A 6,557-nucleotide genomic window follows, 5' to 3' on the forward strand; every position below is an offset into this window, starting at 1 on the left:
ACTAACTTGCTAGTTAACCTGCCTTTGATGTTGCTGCACCTCTTATGTGTCCATAGCTTGCACCGGGTACATCTTATAGAGTTACTACCTACTCCTTTTCTACATACTGAGCAGGGCCATCTACCTGAAGGGGTTTGTGTTTTATCTACCTTCCTACTTATTAGGATTTTGGTTTTAGCTAGGTTGACTCTAAGGCCCTTCAATTCTAGACCTTGCTTCCACACCTTGCTTCCACATATATACCCACATACATATATACATACATTTTGGTGTATTTATTGTCACTTGGAATTAGTTGTTGCCAGTACCGCCTGACTGGCCTTTGTGCGTGTGACACGTAAAAGCACCCACTACACTCTCTGAGTGGTTGGTGTTAGGAAGGGCATCCAGCTGTAGAAACTCTGCCAAATCAGATTGGAGCATGGTGTTGCCATCCGGTTTCACCAGTCCTCAGTCAAATCGTTCAACCCATACTAGCATGGAAAGCGGACGTTAAACGATGATGATAGAGAGTAAATAATGTTGACAAGTTTAGTTATGTTATACAAGTTATAGGATACTAAACTCATCTTTTATAACAGGATAGAATATTATATATTTCATTTTCAATGATACAAACAGTATAGTTCTGCAAAATTCAGATAATTTAATGAATAATAGAAGCAGGAATTTAAAGTTTAATCATTTTTCTCTTATTAAACATTGAATGAATATATTGTGTCTCACGGTAATACATAACACAATAACTGTATTTGAACTCATGATCAGTTAATAAGTAGTGGAACATTACCCATCCATTACATCATAATAGAATTTGTTTTAAACTGAAATAATAAAACAGATTGACATAAAACAATGAAACATTTACCTCTAGAACAAAAGGTTTATACTCTTGGTAAGTGTTGTTATAGCACTGCAACATATGTGGCTTCTGGTTACTACAGCTACATTAATTAGCAAGTATAGATGCATGCTAATTAACAAAACTAATTGTGTAAAGTGGAAATAATGATGCAGTAAATGGAGGAGTATTCATTGAGACATCACAAGGCTCTTTGGAACAGAAGATTTAGTTGATTCTATTATATCATTAATATTTATTTCATTGACCCCAGAACAATTAAAGCAATGTCGTAGGATTGAAACTTAGCTTAAGGTAGGATTTTAATGCTATTATGTCAGCATATGGCTGCAGCTTATAATTGTGACTTTTAGAGAGTTAAAAATGAGTTTCCTACTGTTGACCTCGCTAACCAAACATTAGCACCCACAACTTGTGCTTTTCTATGTGACATAGCCACTAATAGAACTATTTTAGTAGATTATCTGGAATATTAATAGATAATTATTTCACTTGTCACAGAATCTATGCCTGGATTATTCAACATATCCCCACATATGAAATATAAAAAAGTAATTCTAGCAATGAAAGTCATTTGCTGACAGTAGTTGTGATAAACTCCAATGGATTATGATTACCCCTAATGCATGAATATACTTGGAGTAGGGATGTATTCCAAGCTTATATACTTACACTTCGATTAGGGATGTGCCTTTGGCTTACATGTGTACACTTGGATTGGGGCTGTTCCCCTAGCAAAAGAACCTGGAATTTTGTAATATTATTTTATTCACTTAGTTTTACATATTTACACTTTTATTGCCTTCAAAGTGTTCTCCATTTGAAACAGTGCATTAGTCCAGGTGTGTTTTCCACTGGTTCAAAGCAGTCCTGGAACCCTTGCGAAGTGATGCCTTTTAATGTTTCCATCACTGTTTTCTTCACCTCTTCCACATCTGCAAAACGTTTTCCTTTAAGGACTTTTTTTTCATTCAGAGGAACAAAAAAAATTTGCAAGGTGCAAGATTAGATAAATAGGAAGGGTGAGTAAGAGGGGTCATACCATTTTTGGTCAAAAACTGTCTCACACTCAAGGAGGTGTGCGCAGGCACATTGTCATGATGAAACCACTGCTCTCCATTTTGCCACAGGTCATAGTGACCTATTTAGCAGCGGAGGAGGATGTTCTGAAAGTATACTTTCTCTGGCACTACCTTCCTTTTATCTCCTTCTCACCAGCTTCCACACATCTCTTTATATATAATAGGAGATAGCCATGTATCTCTGCTATGGCAAGACACCTCTATCAAGCCACTTTCTCCTCTGAAATACTCTTCATTTAGTATGGAAGTTTTACTCTTTCCCTCTCTCTAATCTTTTTCTGTCTTGGCAACCTCAGTAGTGTACCCAGGACACTCTGTAAAGTGGTTGATATAAGGAAGGGCATCTCACTGGAGAAACCATGCCAAAGCAGACATTGGAGCCATATACAGCCTTGTGGTTGGCTATATCCTGTCAAATCATTCAATCTTTGCCAGCAGGGAAAATGGACATTAAATGAAGACAATGACGATGTTGACAGCAAGGATGTTGCTATTTGACCATTGTAAACTTGTTGATAAAACAAGAAACTTTAAGTAGTGTCATTCTGACAGTATAGTAACAGTGTTGTAAATGTTGTAACAGTGTCATGACAGTGTAGTAAAAGCTATGTTACTCCCTCCCCACTATTTATCTTTTATAATATTGTAGAATAATATTTAATGATTAACAGATCAAATAAAGAAGATTTTGCCAAAAGAATAAATTGAGATTATTTTGCTGCTGCTGCTACTACTACACTACTACTACTACTACTACTACCACCACCACCACCACCACCACTACTACTACTACTACTACTACTACTACTACTACTACTACTACTACTACTACTACTACTACTACTACTACTACTACTACTACTACTACTGAAATATGTATAAATTTACCTGATAACTGTTCTTAGAATCTATTCTGTGCTGCAATTTCACACACTTATGTGGAGTGACAACACAGCAAATGGTTATTTCAAGGCCAATTGTGTGTGTGTATGTGTGTGTGTGTACACGTGGTGTTTGTCATTTTGTCATTGAGAGAAATCATCAAATAAGGAGTGTCTCAGGTGATTAGAAGTTATTGAAAGAGACATGTATCAATGAGCCAGTAAACCTAATTATAGATAAAAATACCATGTGACACTGAATAATCTCTCTGTGATATTTTAGCTATTGATGGTCACATGAGACATGTTAATCATAGTCATTGTGAAAATATTTCGAGTAAATCTTTATCAGCTTGAGGTAAACCTCAATAATTCTCTATCTCACCTGTATCTCTTTTACTTGTATTGCCTTTTATAATGATGACTGCCATTCCTTCCTACATAACTTACAGCTCGGTTCTTAATACATCTATGAAACTATCCCTGATAGCCCTACAGCTACCCAGTAGCATTTTGCCTTAATCTAATTATTGCTACTGAGAAAAACTGTTTCAATCTTATATCCCTATAAATACACTTTTCCTAAATCACATACTTTTCAGAACTATCTTCCTGCTTTGTTACATGGTAATAACAAAATATATTGTTTCACTTTTATAATTACCTCATCCACTAGCTATTTGGCTAGTTAATGTAGCAAATAGTTCAATTGTATCATAGACCTACTAAAGTCTCTCATAGACCTACTAAAATCTCTTATCCATAGTCTCTATGAACATCAGTGGATGTATCCTGTTGGTCATAAATAAAACACGAAAATATATTAATACTAGACATAAGTTTCATAAACAACAAAATGTCATGAGCTGCAAAAACCTTTGATTGACCACATGGTGGTAAAGTAGTGGTCTAGTACTGCCGCTGCTTTTGCTACCATAGTCCAATGCTTTTAAGTCACCATACATTTCTTTATTCTACAAACCCTCTCTATGTTCCTTTGCCTTCCATTTATAATTATGCTTGCTAAAACTTGTTCTACTTTGGTTTTGGAATGTCAATACGATTTTAGAAATTATAACTATTGAAAAATTAAACAATTCAATTTTAGTGACTGAAACTCCAGCCAACCGTGCTCCAACAACTTGTTCTGTATGGAAATCATATAGGGTATGCATTTTAACCTATTTAAATATAAATTACTGCCAACTGACAAAAAATAGAGGCTTATATAATAAGCAACAAGGCACAAATTATGTATATGAATGCATATCTACTGACTAGAACTGTTGTTTTTCTTTTGAAATATTGCTAATAGGAAAAAAGAGTTTAATAAAAATGGTGTTTCCATTGTTTTGCCCAACCCTGAATATATGTGTGTGGTGGGGTGTATATACACTCCCTCCCCCCACATATATATAAGTATGTATGTTTATACATATGTATATGTACATACATATGTAGGAATATATATATATACAGGGTGCAGTGAATAAACTGTCATCTATATTATGCAAAATTGACAATAACACTGACATCTCATTTAACAGTTATATTTACCAAAATTACATAAAAATATCTTGAAATACTAAACAGTAAATGTATTTAATAAAATCACCATTGGCTTCAACCACGGCCTCCAGACAACTTTGGAATCTCTTACAACTCTTCTGGACGGTTTCCTTGTTTAAGTTGGTGAATGCTGCCATAATCCTTGCCTTCAGTTCATCTTGGTTGTTTACAAGAAGTTTTGTTGGTCTCTTGCTCAACTATGCCCCCACACATAATAATCAAGAGGGTTGCAGTCTGGGGAGATAGGTAGCCAGGTGCTAGGGGTGATGTGGTCACAGAAATTGTCTGGCAGCCATGACTGGGTTCTTGTGCTTGTGTGACATGGTGCAGAGTCCTGTTGCCAGACATAGGGTCTTCCAGTAGCCACCCTCTTGACCCAGGGCAGCACTACCCCCTCCAGGCACTTGATGTAGGCCTCCATATTGAGTCTGAGGTTGGTTCAGTCCCACTGCGTGGCACCTTGGGCAAGTGTCTTCTACTATAGCCTCGGGCCGATCAAAGCCTTGAGTGGATTTGGTATACAGAAACTGAAAGAAGCCCGTTGTATATATGTATATATATATATATATATATATATATATATGTATGTGTGTTTGTGTGTCTCTGTTTGCCCCCCGACCATCGCTTGACAACCGATGCTGGTGTGTTTACGTCCCCGTAACTTAGCGGTTCGGCAAAAGAGACCGATAGAATAAGTAACAGGCTTACAAAGAATAAGTCCTGGGGTCAATTTGCTTGACTAAAGGCGGTGCTCCAGCATGGCCGCAGTCAAATGACTGAAACAAGTAAAAGAGAGAATAAAAGAGTAGAGCTTTGGTTGTTGTTTGTAGTGAGTTAAATGACTGCATTGAGATGTCCTTCATTTTGTCTGCTGGTTCAACGGGTATCCATTCACAAGTGGTGGGTATTGTTATTCCAATAACCAGATAAGGAGTTGATTAAAAAATATCAAAATGTTGGGAAAAAAATCATTTTTCAGAGATTTGGCTGTTACTTCAAGCAAATCAAATGGTCATATTGAACTCTCCGTCATCATCTTTGCTTATTCAACCAGCATTATTATTTATGGCCAGGTTCCAACCTGGGCTGCAGCAGCAGAGTCCATCTGCCATACTTCTCAGTCCAACATCACTGTCTCGACGTCCTGGATACTTTCCAGGCCACCAGTGCTTGCAATGAAGTCGTCAATGTAAGAGTAACAATGTTTTCCTTTTCTTACATCACCATGAACTGGATTTCACATGACTAATTTGAATGCTTCCAGTTCAGGGTAGGACACAGTGACCAGATAGTCACAGACAACATTCGGCAGGTTTCCATAAAGGCATTCATTTGTTATATGTGGCTGCCATTTCATATTTGTCAATGCAGATTTTCTATGGCTGGATGCCCTTCCAGTTGCCAACACTCACCTGTTTTGAAGCAAAGTAATGTTTCTCTCAATGGTCAGACATGTTTTTGTAGAACATTAGAAATGACTGACAGACACAGACATAAATACATAGAGCAATAGGTTCTGAGTGTGTATAAATAGTTGCAAAGTGGAAGAACTAAGTAGTTAAGTTTAGATATATGTGGAGTATTGATAGGGGAGTCAGGTGAGTATTCCAAAAGTTGGGACAGGGAGGAAGAATTTCAAAACTCAAAAAATTAAATTCTTTCTTTTTCAGAATTTTGTTTATACACACTTTATTCAGAACCTATTCTTTCAGTTTCCATCCACTAAATCCACTCAAAGTTTTGGCTGGCCTGGGGCTGCAGTAGAAGAGGCTCATCCAAAGTGCTATGTAGTGGGACTAAACCCAAAACCATGTGGTTGTTAATGAAACTTCTTAATGACACAGCCATGCTTCTCCCTCTCTATATTTTTGAGTGTGTATACATTAACCCTGATGGGGCAAGCAATTCAATCAAAAGGGTTGTGACTACATCATCATCATCATCATCGTTTAACGTCCGCTTTCCATGCTAGCATGGGTTGGACGATTTGACTGAGGACTGGTGCAACCGGATGGCTACACCAGGCTCCAATCTAATTTGGCAGAGTTTCTACAGCTGGATGCCCTTCCTAATGCCAACCACTCAGAGAGTGTAGTGGGTGCTTTTACATGTCACCCGCACGAAAACGGCCACGCTCGAAATGGTGTCTTTTATGTGCCACCC

The sequence above is a fragment of the Octopus bimaculoides genome, chromosome 9, assembly GCF_001194135.2.
Source record: "Octopus bimaculoides isolate UCB-OBI-ISO-001 chromosome 9, ASM119413v2, whole genome shotgun sequence".
Taxonomy (NCBI): domain Eukaryota; kingdom Metazoa; phylum Mollusca; class Cephalopoda; order Octopoda; family Octopodidae; genus Octopus; species Octopus bimaculoides.